General features: G+C 38.6%; 1 long non-coding RNA gene across 1 annotated transcript; it reads right to left on the minus strand.

The window, feature by feature from the left end:
- Positions 1-847: 847 nt before the first annotated feature.
- On the minus strand, positions 848-17,776 carry LOC125965470 (uncharacterized). The gene is made up of 3 exons (XR_007479374.1): positions 17,574-17,776; positions 15,953-16,060; positions 848-936 (listed from the first exon to the last, which is right to left on the minus strand). It is a non-coding gene; the product is annotated as an uncharacterized LOC125965470 (long non-coding RNA).
- Positions 17,777-18,854: the final 1,078 nt, after the last annotated feature.

Here is an 18,854-nt window from a genome sequence, read left to right on the forward strand (position 1 = left end):
TTTAATAAATTTGAAGTCTAGTGAAAGAGGGGCTGGTATTTGTCTCCTTACCCCTAAATCTAGAAATGTGATTATTCAGACCAGAATCACTGAAAGAGCAGCCCTGGATGGAATGACATTTTTGTGAGATCCAAGTATCTAGGGGGAAGTATGAAGACAAAAGATCACCAGGGAGGCAATAGGGCTCCAGATGTGGGGAGGAAGAAGGGAACATGCTCAATACAGAGTTTCTGCAACTCTTACATAATGTGCAATCATCACACCATATTACTCGGTGGGCAGATTCCTATCCTGTGGTCTGGCAAGCTTATGATGTGGAATGCTGTGCTCTGACTTTGAACTGGTTAACCATTTTCCTCACTACTCAACCTCCCTATCTTTCTTCTATGCTTTAATATTGCAAATCCCAAGAAAAATATTTTCCAAATTGTTCCAAGTAGTTGAGATAGTTGGCAAAACAAGTCTCTAAGAAATTTAAACTTCTGATCAAAGAAAATGTTCAATATGGTTTACTGTCAAGATGAGTTTCAGCTTTTAGGAACTAAAGGAAGAGTTCACAAAAAGAGGCTGAAAATCTTCTACATCGAACACTGTATTTTATTAATAAGTTCAATGAAAATCAGCTCAGGAAATCACAGGAGAGATTTTTTTTCCTTAATTCAGCTTTATTGACTCCCTTTGATTCAAAGCACCAATACTTATGTGGCAGAAATTTCCAATTGCCTCTTAAAAATTGGTTTATTTGATTTTATATGAGAGACTATGCTATGAAGAGAGTTCAGTGAGTAAGATTTTTGCACACAGTTTCATAGAGCGTTTCTTCTCTCCCAACAGTAAATACATTCACCTGGTAGCATCCCTGACTTGGAGTTATTGCTGAGGAAACAGCTAGGACTATTCTCACATCCAGCAATTTTTGAGTAGGTAGGTGCCATTCTAAAGAAACAAAAACAAAAATAGGATTTGGGACTAAGATGAAATAGCAACTTGAAAGAGAGAAAAGAAGGGAGGGAGAGAGAAAGAAGAGAAGTTATTGATTCTCCTGGGGAGAATTTGAACAGATACTTCACAAAAGAAGATATATGGATAGCAAAACACACACACACACACACACACACACACACACCAGAAGATGCTCACCATCTTTAGTCATCAGGGGAGTGCTAATATAGACCACAATGAGTGACTACTACACATCCGCAGAGTGGCTTAAAGGAAAATGAAGCACTGGTGAGGATGGGATATGGAACTAGATGTCTCATACACTGCTGATGGGAATGTAGAATGGTGCAGTCACTCAAAAATACTTCGCCAGTTTCGTATGAAATTAAACATAAGACTCAGTAATTCCACTGCTAGGTATGTACCTAAGAGAAATGAAAATATACCTCCATGGAAAGACTTGTACACTAATGTCCATAGCATTGTATTCATAACAGCTTAGAATAGGAACTACTCAAATGGCCATGAACAGATGAATGAATACACAAAATACACATTAATAAAAAGCAATGCAAAAAACAAAACAAAACAAAACAAAAAAAATCCACGGGGCTTCCCTGGTGGCACAGTGGTTGGGAGTCTGCCTCCCAATGCAGGGGACGCGGGTTCATGCCCCGGTCCGGGAGGATCCCACATGCCACGGAGCGGCTGGGCCCGTGAGCCGTGGCCGCTGAGCCTGCACGTTCGGAGCCTGTGCTCCGCAACGGGAGAGGCCACAGCAGTGAGAGGCCCGCGTACTGCCAAAATATAAAAAAAATAAAAAAAGCAATGAACTAGTGGTACAGGCAACATCATGGATGTATCTCAAAAAGATTCTGGAAGCCAGATACAAAGAGTACATACTGCATGATTCCATTCACATGACACTCTAGAAAATGCAAACTAGTCTATAGAGTTATGAAGTAGATTGGTGGTTGCCTGGAGTCAGTGGTAAAGAAGAGTTGAATACAAAGGAGCATTAGGGAACTTCTGGAGTGATGAAAATATTCTGCATAGTGGCTGATGTAATAGTTACATAAATGTTTACATTTACCAAAACTCATCACTTAAAATGGGTGAATTTTGTTGAATATGAATCATACCTCAAAAAATGTGTAAGGTTTTAAACACGTATACACACACAGAAGGGATTCAGGAAGAATGAAGAAGATGGTGAGGGAATTAGAACAAGCTTTATTTGCCTTTGAAAAACAGAATAAGTGTTGTTTTTGAAAACATGTCAGTTAGTGGTAGTGCAGTAACTGCCACAGCACTTTAGGTAGGAAGGAAAGGTGGAAGTCAGCCCTTCGGCTCTGAATCAAGTGGGCACAACATCTCCAGTGCGTCACCACAAGCTCTTGTCCTTGGTCGTTCTGATCAACTATTTTATCCATGACTTTACATTCTTTCAGCTCTACTGTCTTATGATTCTGTGTTCTGCAATAATGTACTGAAATTTATTTGTCAAGCCTACAGAAACCTTAAAGCTAGAAAGCATAGCTAGCTAATACTTTGGATGACAGCTTCAGGATTCAAAATCCTTTTGACATAGAGGAACACTGCACTGTAATCAACAAGATGAAATTTAAAAGGACAAATATCTTGAAGTTAGGTTTAAAAATTCAACTCTGCATACAGAGATTTTGGATAATCTGGCTTCCTTTGTAGGAAAACAACAACAACAACATACTCTCCAAAGGAGAAAAAATCCTTTGTAATGGATTATATAGGTGTGTATGATTTCATTTATATAAAATTTTAGAAAATGCAAACTAATCTATAGTGGCATAAAGATCAGTGGTTTCCTGGGGTCAAAGGTAGAGAGGCTATTGACAGGAAATGAGCATTGGGGAACTTTGGAGGTAGGATATAATATATATATATAATTTATTGCAAAATGATCAAGCCAGATTGTCAAATAACTATTAAAAATTTCATGCAATATTAAACTACATGAAGAGAAGTAAACATCCAGAACACTGTAAATCACAGCCTCATTGAGTTTTGTACTGGTCAAACCGTATCTGAAATATATTCAATTATGAGTATCAGATTATAAAGAGGATACCTAAGAAAGACAGACAATCTGACGAGAAATTCTCCAAAATATGTCATGGATTAGAAGACTAAAGTGAAGAGAGTTAAGTAGTTTCCAAATATTTGAAGCATTGCAACATGCAAGAGGAAGAGGAATAGAAAATGTACTGTCTTAAAAATTTAAGATCAATGTAAGTTTCAGAGAGGCAGAAATGCCTTTAAAATAAGAAAGAAGTCAAATATGGCAGCTAGTTCATAAGGTCTCAACTGTCTCTTGATGTACCATGTAACTTGTTATTGGAAGTAATTGTGCAAGGGATGCACGATCAAATTATAGAGATATTAGAATAGGAATCCTACCATTAGGTGAGAAGTAAGACTGCATGTCACTGATTGGAAAATGGAGTAGGTGGAATTCAACCCAACTTTAATGATGGAAAATATCTGGAGAGGCAAAGAAAAAGGGCAGGTGGAAGTAGGAGGAAGTAAGGGGAAAAGATAGCACATGTATTGATGCAATGGTGCCAAAGTCAAAAAATAAAAAGAATCAAATAGTGTAGCATGCCATAAGACACCAACCTGCCTAAAAGCAGTGTTCTTTGTTAAGGAATATTACCCTAATTAGCCTGGTAAGAAAAGCCTTAATATTAGGACAGGTGGTTTGATACTTGACTATTCTGAGCCAAAAGCTAGAAGGTGTTACTTTCAAATACATTTTAGAGTCGAATGCCTTGCTTCCTTGTTCACATCATTAATAAAGGGAGGTAATTCATGGGCAGACATCCACAGATTTTGCTCATGAGATTAAGAAGGAAAACAGAAAAAGGAAGAAAGGGAAAGTGGGGAGAGTATTGAGAGAAAAAGACCAAAAGGATAAAGTAGAGTTATCATCAAACCCAAATTCTAGCTTGAGTTTGCTAAATTCAATGTTGAACTCAAATTTGTATGTTCAGGGGGAAATTAAGAGGAGGAGGTAATGGACGGGATAATAAAGAATTTGTGGACAACAGAATAACATCAACAATTGTAGCAACCACCGGAAGCGAAAAAGAAATGATCTTATGAGGGAAGGCTGATCTTTTGAGGTGATCCTCTGCGTCCAACTAGCCCATAGAATAGACTCTAGGCACTTGAGAAACTCCAAGCTGATGTTTGTTCTGAGAGAAAGAGAGCACGCAAGCACGTCTGAGATTCTTTTATTTGCTCTCTTTGTGTTTCTCTGTATTTGATAAGATGGATGGATTCTCTGCTTCATTGAGCATAATAGCTAAAGTGAATGAAAATTAAATGTTGACTCGGTCTGATTAAAATATAAATCTAAACACAGCAATGAGAGAGAGAATCAGGAAGTGAGGGGTAAGAGATTCATTAAATATTTATATATACAGAAATGTGGCTTTTAAATATCTTTATAATGGGTTAGATGTCATAAAGCCATAGACAGAACAGTTTTACTTTAGCCTGCATATTACACCTATGCATTTAAAATTCCAGAAGCTGGACTTACCTACAGAGGCCAAAGAATTTTTATACCCCTAAAGCCTGAGACAAGAGGTCAAAGAGCCAAAGCTCTTGTTATTTATATAAAGGAAGATGTGGAGGTTTTAGTCCAACACCTGTATATTCAAATGGCCGACAGATGTATGAAAATCGGTAAAACTTCAGATCTAGTCAAATGAGTGTAAATTAAATTAATGATATTATCTATCTAATGGATTGGTAAAAATTAAGATGAATCATATTTAATGATGAAGGGGGTGGTGGAATGGGCACAATAAAGGAGAATAAAGTTCTCAATACAGTCGAATATAGTGTATGTATTTTTTGGCCCAGTAATTTCACTTCCAGAAAAATATTCTAAGGAGATGAGGAAAGAGTATAAAGAAGTAAGTATGAAAATGTCTGAGGAAGCATTGACTGTTAGTATACTACAGACAATTTAAATGCCTACTAAGGGGGAATTGGAGTAAATAAATTATAGTTTATTCATAAAGTGAAATACTAAGTAACTGCTTAAAAGGATGCATTTATCATTAGGCATTAATATGCCATTATATATTATTAAGTGAAAATAAGATTGAAATATATATACAAAATTCTATGCAGGGAATTCCCTGGCAGTCCAGTGGTTAGGACTCGGTGCTTTCACTGCTGTGGGCCAGGATTTGATCCCTGGTCAGGGAACTAAGTTCCTGCAAGCCGCACCGTGCAGCCAAAACAAACAAAAAACGCTATGCTATACTACATATTTGATATGTTTTAATTTAGGTAAATAAATAATCTGTGAAAAAGTCTAGAAGGATGTGTTTTTAACTGTTAATTACGTCTAGCTAGAATTATACAGAAGTTTTCACTTTCTAATCTATAAAGATAGGCTTTCAATCTCTTACCCCTCACTTCCTGAGCGTGTATTATTTGGTAATCTGCAAAATCAATTAAGCGATTCAATATAGTAGACTCTAACATCTCTTAAGTGATGCTGTAGCCATACAGGTGGATGTATGAACGTAGGTGAACGTAGGTGAAATCACTGGAGTTGAGGAGTTTAATCATCTTTGAGGATAGATAATTGGATGTGTCATCCACATGCATTATGATGGCAAGAGACCGAGTGTAAAGAAAGAGAGTGAATCATATTATGACTTTAATAAACAATGCAGAAAATGATAGACAATAAGAAAGGCCATAGGGCAGTATTGGGGTGGCATGAATCTTAAATGACTAAGGCCTTTGGCATGAGGATGGAAAAGGAAAGTCAGGAAGGAGCAGTAGGGAACTGGAAGAATGTCCACACCACTCTAGACCCTGCTGCTCTGTGCTGAGTGGCCTCTGAGGACAGGGCAACTATGGAGGCCCTGTTCCCTGAGGAGACCTAGTCAGAAGGGCCATCCAGGGAAGATGTTTCATTCATATAAAGATTTATTGAGCCTCTACTACACGCCAGTTACTGGATCAGTTCTTCAATAATAATGCTTATAGAAAGCACAAGGTGAAAGGTCTTGACTAAATGAAAAAATAAGGGAAGAAAAAGCAGATAATAAAATGGAGATAAAAGTTCATGATCAGATAGCTTGTGTGGGTCTAGTCTTCTGGATGGTGACTAAGATAGTGATGATAATAAGGTTTCTATTATAAGGGCTGCCTGGCAGGATGCAGGAGTGAGTGAAAAAATGAATGACAATTTTGAAGATTCCAAAACACTGAATATATAGAGATGGAAATGTCAAGGCATGAATATATCCTAAAAGCTAGAGAGACCAGATTAGGTGTATGACTTTATCACCCTCTAGACTCTTGCTACTCAGAGTGTGGTCCAGGGACCATCAGCCTTGGCATCACCTGGGAGCTTGCTTGAAAGATGAAATCTTAAACTTACTGAATCACAACCTGCAATTTAACAAGCTCCCCCAGGTGATTCATAGTCATACTAATTGCTCTAGAACACAGATTACCAACTACTCAACCATAAGTGGTGGAATTAGAGGTGGCGTTACAACTAGGATGCTAGGAATTATGCATAAACCTATATCCTGTTGTGTCTATGCAGCCGTCTATTGAACTACTTACTGGTGGGAGTGTAAGGCTGGTGAAAACTTTTTTTTCCTGAGTTTCTTTAGAAAAAAAATGGGGGAGCGTTGTTGTAAAAGAAGACTCCAGAAAAACAGACATGCAAAGCCATGACTATATGCTCCAAGAGACATTTGTGCCTAAGAGTGATTAGAAGTTGTTGAGAGAGCCATGAGGACTTACATCCTATTGAAGAGAGAATTCTGTTTCATAGAGAATTATAATGGGTACTGAGACTATATGCATGAGTTTAACTGGGCACGCTGGCCTCTGCCACTGCCAGAACGCTTAGGGACTGGGAGACCTAGAGCCATAGGATAAGTGAATGTGCTGTTCCAGGGAGTAGGACAGCACTAGGAAAGGGAGGGTTGCTAAACTGCCCTATGGTGACATTATGACTCTTAACGATAAAAGTGTACTTTATACTCCCCCAGACTCAGGCCAAGATACAATTTATAAGTGTATTATGAAGGAAGACATCAGCCTGGGCAATGAGGGTGGCCAGCAGGGAGAGGGTGGGGGCTTGAATTCACCTCAGTTTCCAGGGGGTCCACAAGAATCTGTCAGAGGTTCAACCTCAACCCACAGGAAGCCATCCCAACTGCAGGGCAGGCAGGAGGGAGCAGAGAATCCCACCCTTGGAGAAGCCAGCATTTGAGTAAGCTCCCTCTCAGGTGGGAGGAGTGGCTGATAGTCCTGCAGCTGCAAGACAGAAGTGGGGCTCCAACCGTTCAAAAGCAAGCTCCCCTTCTTCCCACCTTCTGCTAAGGCATTGCCCTTCCTAGAGAAATATTTGGGAGAATCTGCCTCCTAGGGACAGTGAGCATGCTGAGTTGAGAGGAGGAACATAACTTCTTTACCTCCTTTGAGAAAATCCCCTGGAGTTAGCTGTATGAACAGTCATTCCATGCCTGCTCAGAAAATTCTATCAGTGAACTTGCCTACACCTCTTCTTTTACTCCTCCTTCCTGTGTCCACCGCTACCCACCGTTAGTTTAAAAATAAAATCAGTTTGGGCATTCCTTCCCCTGGATATGGATGTGGAAATTAACTTATGAGAAGTCAGAGCACAGCCTAGAATGGTAGTTTAACCAGGGAACTGGGTAGGAGTCTCAGTTAAACTGGTAGGCGTATTATTTTTTACTATACTATTTACTTTTTTTGTGCTCCTCCCTTTGGAGAGACACAGTGTCTATATAAGTGCTTCTATATTACTTTAAATTGAATTATTGAAGATACTGCCAAGCACCCTCATTTGAGATACCTTCATCTTTTTCAAATCAATATCTGTCTCAGGAGAGCACCGTTAGAAATTAAAAGGGAGGAAAGGAAAAATATCCTTAGGTTATCAGTTTTTCATTGTATATTCAATAGGGGAATGGTAACTCAATTATTCTAGATCAGTTGGTAGCCCACTTGGACAAAAATGCCCTTCTTCAGCAACAAAAAGGGCTCCTTACGGATGAGTTTGGCTGGAGAGCTCTGAAATGCCAGAAGCCCTGACTCAGGGGCATGAACAAGACAACCTTGCAGAGACTTCTTCACTCTACTGCACTTCCTTGGCATTCACTTGGATTTCATCATTCAAAATGGATAGACATCTTAGCATTCTCTAAAATTCCTCAAATCCTTGGAGGAGCAAATCAAAATCACTACCCTGTGTGTCCAGTAGGGGGCCAAGTGCTATCAGCATGATCCAAAGTAACTGAACCTGTCTAGGATCATTTTCCAAATCTTCTACACTTAATTTTACTTGTCTTCTCTTTGATTTCATGACAGTCCATGGAGGGACAGCTGAATTATGCTAAAATGATAGGCAAAGAGTGACATCCCTAAGTCATAGTCAATTCATTTTCATAACTGAAGTAATCACTGATTCTTGCAACATCACTTGGACTGAAATATGGAGGACTTGTTTTGTTCTTGGAGGTTACTGAAAAAGCTACATCATGACATATCTGAGAGAATTATTCCTGTCATTGTAAAAGCAGATTCAGATAAACTGGCCAGTTATCTGCTTCATTATTTGCCCATTGTCTATCATGATAGCTGAAACAAAAATTCATGACAGAACAGTTGATTTAGGCATGCTATATAAATAAAGCCTGAATGTATCTGCCATGGACATATGTTATTTTTCCAACTTTTATAAACAATGGATCAATTTGCTGGCAAAAGTCTCTATAAACCAACCATTTCACTGGCTTACAAAACATTCCACCATGGGAGAGAAAGAGAAAGACAGAGAGATTTTTTTTCTCAAGCAATGTTGTCTTGCATATATGCAAATAAATAAATAAATAAATGCTTTCATTTTTGCAAGGCCCCACTGAAAAATATAAAGTGTGCATTATGCTTCCATGATACAAAGTATGGGCAAGTATCCAGCCACTTAAGCTTTTTTCATTAATTTTTCAATGCATTTCACATCTACCTACAATTTTGTACAGTGCACATAAACTAGAATAACAACAATCAAAATATAACATGATGTCCACCCCCAAAATGAACCAGTTGGCAACTGTAAGCTGCTTCCATCCTGAAAAATGTGTAGTCACAGTCATTTACAGGGCAATAACCAATTGTTGGCCCCTGAGAAGAGACAAAATCAGGATGCACTATGTAATATAAACCTTTTATAATGACTTAAAACTCTTATTAAATTTATTTTGTGAATTCTATTATTTTAATTATTTAAATGTTACGTCTTCTAATGTCAAACACCTAATTTCATAGTTTTACTATAAAAATTATCAGTAGTGACAGGAATATGAGGGTGCAAATAGTGAAATAAGGGGAAGTCATTTAGAGGTATTTAAAGATTTAATTAAACAGTCATATTTATACTTTTTTTTTTTTCTTGCTGGAAAAGCATTAATAAATCCACTTTGCAATGGTATAAGACTATAGTTTTTAACGTGCTTTGACTACATTAAATGTCTAATATTTTAAATCTGTCTAGAAGCAAACATCTATACGATGTGTTTTTTGTTTGTTTGTTTTTTGTTTTTTTGCGGTACGCGGGTCTCTCACTGCTGTGGCCTCTCCCGTTGCGGAGCACAGGCTCCGGACGCGCAGGCTCAGCCGGCCATGGCTCACGGGCTCAGCCGCTCCGCGGCATGTGGGATCCTCCCGGGCCGGGGCACGAACCCGTGTCCCCTGCATCGGCAGGTGGACTCTCAACCACTGCCCCACCAGGGAAGCCCCCGATGTCATATTTTAAACAAAGAAATAAGAAACCAGCTAAAACTTTTTAAAGACTCATAGATCTAGCCTTAAGTGTCAAGGCAAGGAATACAATGAGTAGGAGGTGGAAGGGAGGGTGAGTGGCTCCCAACAGCATATAGAAAGACAATGGAAATCTTGCAAGTCAATTCACATACCAAATAACAAACTGTATGATTTACTGATAGATGATAGATAGATAGACAGAGCTGAACAAGAATCAGCATAAGGCATTTCACAACTCTTTATGAAAAGATTAATCTGATACTGACATCTGAAAGAGACCTCATAAAAGTATACGTATAGCTGAGTCACTTTGTTATACAGCAGAAACTAACACAACAATGTAAAGCAATTATACTCCAATAAAGATGTTTTAAAAAAAATCGTGTTAAACATCATTACACACATTTTTCTAAAAACAAAAATACCTCATTATAAAATTGTCCTATGGCATGCATTTTGGGGCAGCTCTAAGACAAAGATGCTGCATAGATATTTGGAATCTGTAAGATTCCCAGATTGGACTGGTGTAAAATGCAAGCATGTAAGCAGGCCCAATGCTTCCCAAAGAGCACAATGCATGCTCTCGGAGGTTCCTCAAATGGTTTCAAATGGCATATAGACATTAAATAGCATCAACCCCCATAGAAAAAGTTACTTCCTCTTCGATCAATACGATTATGTCAAGAAACAGCTCTCGTGTTAGTGCTGTTGTGTCATCAAAAACTCTCTAGCATGTGGTAAACTACCCTTAGTAAACAGAAAACAAACAAAACAAAACAGAAAACCGGTAAGCAGACGTCTATTTAACAGGCATCCAAATACACTTCTGCTTCCTGGGCTGAAAGTCACAAACTGAGATTAAGGTCATGGTATTTCACCAAAGGTTTTCCAAAAGTGTGTGTCTTCCTCTTCTTGGACAGGAAATAACCTTTAGGGAGCTTCAACACAGACATGCCTTTAGAATTGACTGATACAAAGAGTGTTCTGTGTTTTCTTGACCTCATACTTCTGTGGTCAAGATCTTTATCACATGAGGAGCATTTTAGTTTTAGTGTTCCATCACAACTGATGATGCCAAGTACATTCAAGGGACATTTAAGTTTTGCTGGGCTTTCTTTTCTTTCACATTTCTACCTTCAACCAGTCCTGATGTTACATAAGGCAGATATCCAGCATAATATTAAGGTAGATTTTCTGTCAACTGGAAATTGCTCTGGATGTCATAGCATGGATATAACAGTGATAGATTACCTGACCAGATCAACTGATCCCCTGCGGCTTTATACTTATTTATAATTAAAATAAAGTAAAATAATATAATAATAGCAACATCTTAATTAAAAGAGACTAATAAATAACTTACAAAGGGAATGTGACCAAGGTAACGATAAAGTGAATTTTTGTTTGCCTGCCTTGGTCAGCTTCCTGAAGTGCATCAGTGGTTCCAAAAATTCCCCATTAAGGAACCATGGCCCATCAGAACCCTGCACCTCAGCGACTCCACGTGGCTGTAAATGCCACACTTAAAGAAGCCCAGTACCCTTGCCTATGCTGCCTCTCTTCCTGAATGACATCGCCTGCCTCCTTCACATTGGAGTCTCTGCCAGTGCTAGGCTTATCCCCTCCAGGAAGTCTGCTTCACTTGCCATAGGCCGTGTTAGGTTTTCTCTCACTCTAGTCCCCTAGTACTTTACATGTACTTCTAACTTATAGCATACAACACACCATGGGCATATTTGTTTGCATGTCAGTTTCCCAGAAAACCAGCCTCCCCTCAATGCAAGATGATGGAGGACAAGACTGTATTATTAACCATCTGTGTATCTCCAGCCACAAAACCTAGCAAGGTGTCCTTTGGGAGCTATGTAATACATCCATGTTGAATGAGTGTATTAACAAATTACCTCAAATTTGCTGCAAATTTCTGCACTGTGGGAACATCAGAGAAATCCTCTTGCCATCTCTTATATATGGTGCGGGGTGCCGGGAAGGTCTGGTACATGAGTTCAGAAATGTAACTGAATGAATCTCCAAGCTGTGCTCATGAGGAATCCAAGAGGAGATGAAGTCCAAGTTTCTTATGCTTTAAAAATGCTTATTATTGAATATCTCCTACTTTAAATTTTTAGCTGAGAATGCTATATTACTTACAGGGAACTTGCTTGTACTAACAGCCTCGCATTTGTCATTTAAATAGGACCCTCTATCATTTTTCCTTAGTTTGTTAGTAGCTGTCACGTATAAAATTACCACAAATAAAAGATGGAGGTGGAATACAAATGTTCAGAGACAACACAGCATGGCAAGCAGAGGGGAGAAAGGAGGTTGCACAACACTTGGCTGGTTCCCCAAGGGACAAGGAATTTAGGGCAAGTCACATAAGGAGCCCAGCGGCTGTTCAGCCGATACATACGCATATATGTATGTATATATGTATATTGTTTTTTTCTTGGAAGTGTAATCTTTTTGGATCTTTTTGCTTCACTATGTTGTGCAGGCCTCTGCTGCTATAACAAAATACCATACCTCTTTTTGTTTCAGGAAGCTAAGGCTAAGTTACTTCCTGAAATCCTTCCTCGGCTTCCAGGCTCTTTTTTTTTTTTTTTTTTTTTTTTTTTAAGCATTAAAAGCACACACAAAAAAATCAAAACAGCATACAGGAATATAAAGTGAAAAGGAAGTTTCTACCCTTCTTCTTGTCCAGGCTCTTTTACCACAAAGAAATTTCATTTCAGCAAGGAAAAGCCAGAGAGGGAGTTTCCCGGGTGGGAAAGCAAATGAGAAGGGGAAGAGGAGGAGGACATATTCTGACAGAGTCAGGGCACCAAGGATTTTGTGACCAGTGTCATCAAAACACTTATGCACAGGTTCATGAATAGGGTGGGACCCTGCAAACATAAGACCTGGCTTGCAGGTCAGCCTCTGGTTCAGGTTAGCTGGGTAATTAAGGGCATGTCATTTCCCACTCTGAGATTCAGTTTTATTATCTATAAAGTGAGGAATTTGTCCTTTCCAGGTTTGATTTTCTGTGCCATTGTTGTTTCCTGCTTTAATTCGCATCAAATCTAGTAAATGGGAACCACTGACTTATTCAAGGGATATTAATTTGCCTCTAGTCTGTAAGGTCAAGAGAAATAATGTGGTTAAAAACCAGAACTGGTATTTTCCTTCTTCTTGCCAATTCAACAAACGTCAGAGACAAGGAAAGGCTTTGCTTAAGACTGAAACAGCATGTTCTAACTGGTGCCACAATGTACAACATACATCACGGGGAAAGCATTGCCAAGCAGAGAAAAGCAAAACTTTTAATTTTTTCCACTTGGAATTAAAAGTGTTTTTCATTGCATTTTCTGCCTACGGCTTTAGAGTTTCAACCAGGTGCTGTATAGCTGATGAAAGAGCTTAGCGTTGGATGACAGTTTACGTTTTATCTCCTTCGGCTCTACCGCAGAACGGTGAATTCAGAGTTGTGCCCTCTAGTGGAGAAACATTCTGATTGCAAGTTTCTTTTACTGGGAAGGAGAATCAGGTCTTCAACCACTTGGGATTTTTGTGTGACAGGGCACTGTTTCAAATGATTTATGTCTTTCATGGTCTGATACTTATCTGTGATACAGCATAAAGAGCACTCAAGACTTGGAGTTAAAGAGTCCCAAGTCTGAGTCCTAGGTTGGCCATCATGTAACTATGTAAATTTGGGAGTTAATCTCTGAAAGTCCCAGTGCTTCCATCAATTACGTGAGTTTTACCTTCCATGTTGCGCTGTTGTGTTAATTAAACGAAGTGATACATCCACATGTGCTTTTTAAAATATAAACTATTTTTATTATAAGTAACGTTAAAAAAAATATTTAGTCCCTTGAAAGCCTAAACCAATATTAAGAAAGTACATCTCTGAATACTAGGTGAGTCAGCATATATTTGAATTTTTTGAAAGCTTTTTTCATATTTCTCCTCTTTGTCAATCTCCTCTCACACTTATTCAGCATCTTCTCTGAACTCACAACTGCGTTATCAAGTAAAAAATCTTAAATGAAACTTGAATAATTTACTTAAGAATTATCTGAATTCAACTGAAGAGTTAGTAAGAGATCTGCCAAGTTCCTGGACTTAAATAAAAACAAAACTTACAATAGTTAACAAAATCCAATAATTTAATTAAAAATTGCCACCTATAGGAAGCCCACTTTAAATAAGAATATATAAAGTAAAAGTATGGTAAAAATATGACATTTTAATGTTAGTCCAATTGAAGATGAAATTCCTTCCCAAAGAGCTTCTCTACAAGTTACTTCTCTACAGAAAAAGCACCTAAAATATATGAATGACTATCTATGGATGGTGAGATTATCCATCATTGTTTTTCTTCTTTTTATTGTTCTATGTTAACAATATATCACCAACATTATTAAGTTAAAAGCATTATCTCAAACCAATTCAAAGTAATGGGTAATTCTGTGTGAAGTGGAAAAATGGTAGAAATTGACATAGATGTTTGTCATTTTAACTACCTAACCAGGTATAAACCTCCCCTCCTCTGTCCCCAGTACTCTCCGGGAAGCGCACACACCTTGTTACATACAAGACAGTAGCAGACTGTACTTGCAAAGCATTCCTCCTGTTTCCCCAGATGTGTTTATGTATCATCCCTGTCCACACACAGCACCTACCCTTCCTCCTGCTCTCCATCACATGTTTTTGAGATTAAGAACTTTTAAAATTAAAAGAATAGTCCGTAATTATGTAATATAACATTTTTCTGTTTGAAAATAACCGATTAACATTCCACTATAACCAAGCAAAGTAACTGATCTTTCCAGGTCTGCCTCTATAGTAATACTACAGAATCAGAGAGAAAAGCCATGTTCAAAATTAGCAAGGAAAATGGATGAGGAGGGAATGTCAGGAGCAGTGCAGTGACACTGAGGATGGGAAGGTGGGGTTTAACTGGGGCAGACTTGAGGGTCTGAAACAGATGGCAGAAGCAAAGTACACGTGGGAAGGATAGGGAGGAATTAGTGTTCAGCCCAGCCCCTCCAAGTGCCCTCTGTCTTCACGTGTAGGTTCTGATGCCAACTTAAACCTCCGAGAAACCCTAGGACTACAGAACTCCTGCACTCTGAGCCACGGGAAAGCTCTAGCCTCCCAGAGACACCGGATTGTCTTCCTGAAACCCCTACCAGACAAATCAAGGCCCCTTCTTCTACTTTCTCACAACACCCTGAACTTTCCTTCACGGGACTTACTACAATTTAAGTATAAATTTATTTATGTGAATAGTGAACCTTGTAATCAATGGGATTCCGAGAGAAGGGTTAAAATGGTCCCAATTTATACATGATCAAAAAACTCAGGACTCTATGGACAGACCCCCCAAACTGCTAGCCTGGTTAGCATTTCCAAACCTCTCCATAAAGTCAGTCCCAGACTTCTTACAAGTATGTGTAAAACCTCACAAGTCTGAGTTATTATCATTCAGGTTCAGAATTATTGTAAATCATCTCATCAAACTCTTTAACTTTTATAATAGATTTTCTAATTAGTGCCCTGAACCACAAGAAACAAAACAGAGCAAAAGAGAGAACGCATTTATATTTCCCTTTATTGAATACCTTTAATTATGGATCTAGAGCAACTCCATAATGAATAAAAAATGAAATTACTTGTAGCAGTGGACTTGCACGGCTCAATCCACATTATTCTTTCTGCTCTGCATAATCTGTGGACTGGAAACTAATTATGTAACTACCAATGCATCTACTTTAACCCTGAACCCTCACAGCATTAACCAACTAATCTACTCGGCACACAATCTCACCCACACCAAGAACCATAAAGCAACAGGAGCCCTAAAACCGTGTGCTCCTTCTCCATTTGCTCTCCCTCCCCAAACATCTGAGCTTCCCTCCTGATGGCCCATCTGAGTTCAGCTCCCAGCAATCAAAACAGCAGCTGCACAGCACCCTCCCAACCAATCTAACTACAAGTTAAAGAAAAAAGATAGAACGAAGAGATGATTGTAAAAAATTCAGTTAACCTCTTAGAAGCGTAGAAAATATGATTTCTAAAGATATCAAAATGAACTTTTGAATTTTGCTTATCCATCCCCCAAAAGGAACTTTGATGGTGCTCCTACCAGAATTGTGTATATGAGGCTCTGAGGAATTTCTCCTTTGGTCTAGTTTGCCTTCGTAGCCCTCTTCTGTTTTCCAAAGATTTTCCTCCTTGTCAAGTATTCTGGGTCCTAGAAACCAAAGGAAGTTATGCTCCTTCTCTTAGATGAAAATTTAAGTCATGTATGGGTTTTATTTATTTTTTTAATTGGGGTATAGTTGTTTTACTATATTGTGTTAGTTTCTACTGTACAGCTAAGTGAATCAGCTCTATGTATACATATATCCCCTCTTTTTTGGATTTCCTTCCCATTTAGGTCACCTCAGAGCACTGAATAGAGTTCCCTGTGCTATACAGCATGTACGCCTTTTAAAAAGAACACTGAGTGAAAATATACAGCATTGGGAATCCAAAAAAACAAAACAAATGAACAAACCTAGCAACACAGAAACAGATTAACAGATATAGAGAACAAACTGATGGTTGTCAGAGGGGAGGGGCTTGGGCAAAGTAGATGAAGGAAGTTAAGAGGTTCAAACTACTACATATAAAATAAATAAGTCACAGGGATATAATGTACAGCACAGGGAATATAATCAATAATAATGTGTATGGTACACAACACATAAAAATATCTAATCACTATGCTGTACACCTGAAACTAATATAATACTGTAAGTCAACTATACTTCAATAAAAAAGTAAATAAATAAAATAAGATAAAAAGGACTCTGTATGATATTATAATGGTGGTTACATGTCCTTATACATTTGTCCAAACCCAGAGAATGTACAACACCAAGAGTGAACCTTAATGTAAAGCATGGACCTTGGGTGATTATGATGTGTCAAGGTAGGTTCGCCAGTTGCAACAAATGCACCCCTCTGATGGGGGATGTTGATAATAGGGGAAGCTGTGCATGTGAGGGGGCTGGGAGTATATAGGAAACCTCTGTACCTCCCTCTCAATTTTGCTATAAACCTAAAAGTGCTCTTAAAAAAGTAAATCTTTAAAAAAATAATAATAAAAAGAAATCTTTACCCCAAAGGAGTTTCCTTACACAAAATGTTTATCATGGAGCATTGATTTTTTTTTTCTATTGTCATCATTGTCAATAGAGTAATGTACAGTAGGGAGGTCTCCCTGAAGGAGTTAGCGGGCTTTGTGTACAACCCCTTGTTTACTCTACCTCATTTCATAGGGAAGCTTAACCACCTGTTCGTTGAAAGGTTCTCCCCACAGGCGTTTTATTCCCTCTCCAACTGTTCATCCTCATCCCCACTGTTAAGTAATAAAGGGATCAATACCATTAAGTAGGTCATGATGTTGAAACCTTATGATGAAAAAGTTTCTTGATGGAGATAATCCCCATTTCACTAAAATCTTTACATCCTGGGGAAACAAAAACAACTACCCTTGTTATTACTGACCAAAAAAAACCAGACTAAAAGGTGTCTGTAGTATATGCACTTTAGGGTCTGTTTGCTCAGAACGATCCTCCTTTATTTGGGACATTCCCCTGAGAGTATCTTTTTTGTTTTTTACCCCTGTGATGATGTCAGCATCATAGTGCTGTGATGTAGCTGTAACTGATTGGCCAGCAGTTGGCATCTCAATGAAGCTGGACCAATTAAGTGCTCACCTTCAGAAATCTGGGCTGGGCTCTGAGAGATGTCCCAGTCTCTGAGCTGTGATGGATTATGGTGGGAGTGGAATCACTGTAATGTTCACACTCCAGAAGAGAGGTCCCCAAACTTCTACTGCAGAAACCCGTAAAGTATTCCAAGTTTCCATTCATCTCAAAGCAGAGCTCTTCATCTTTTTCCCAGCATCTGTGAGATACCACAAAATTCTTTCTTTCTTCTGTAAGCTACCTCACTTCCTTTCTGTAATAAATAATAATGATTTGTTTAATGCATCTTTTTCTGAAAACTCATTAGGGTGGCAAGAAGTGAAGCAAATTATTTATACTTAATCTTATTTCTGATACAGGTTACCACCAATTGCTGGTATTTTTAAGAGGGTAGGAATGTTCATCCCTCCCCTCACTTCCCTATAAAGGAACACTTTCTGTCCAGTCTCGTTGAGCTTTTCTCCTAGATAGGAAGAGTTCTTCATCTGATGGGCAGAATCTGAGACCATAATTCAGTCTTTATATATACAGAGAGAGAGAGAGAGAGAGAGAGAGAGAGAGAGAGAGAGCGCGCACCGGGATACTATATCTTAAAAGGCTTAGAGACTTGTACGTTCTCTCTCTTTGACTTACTAGGCCCATTAACATTGGGCTCTCTTGCCCTCTCTTGGCCTGTCTTCATGCTCCCCTTGCCCAGGCCCAGACAGCATCCTCTCTCCAATCCTACATTTATGCTCTTATTTGGATTAGCAAAGCAAGCTATATAGATCTTGACCCTAACACTGGCTGGGTAAGTAGACTGGTGATCTTCAGACCAGCTATTTTTAGATATGTCAGAGTCATGACAACTACTCAAAGGAGACTTTATTTAGATTTCCATACCTAACTTACTGAAAGGATTTTCCAACATCCTCTAAAGGCAAAGCAACACATTTAGTTCAGATAGTGGGCATTTGGCCATTTATTTTTTTTGATTGGTATTTTACTCCCTGTTTTCCCTTATATCAGAGCTTCTTAATTCAAAACTAGAGAGAATATTGGTAAAGAGTAGAATTTAGGTATTATATTCCACCTCACATCCCTTTGGGTCATGATTCATTCTTGGTATACTGTACACAGGTTATCCTGTATCCAGCTCAGTGGTTCTCAATGTGGGCTACTAATTAGACTCTCCTGGGAAGCTGTGAAAACTTGCAGTGCTCAGACAGCACTCGTGTCAAACTAAACCAGAATTTCTCTGGGTGGGAACCAGACAGCAGTGAATGTGCAATAAAGGTTGAGAGCCATTGC

Source organism: Orcinus orca, chromosome 9, assembly GCF_937001465.1.
Source record: "Orcinus orca chromosome 9, mOrcOrc1.1, whole genome shotgun sequence".
NCBI lineage: Eukaryota > Metazoa > Chordata > Mammalia > Artiodactyla > Delphinidae > Orcinus > Orcinus orca.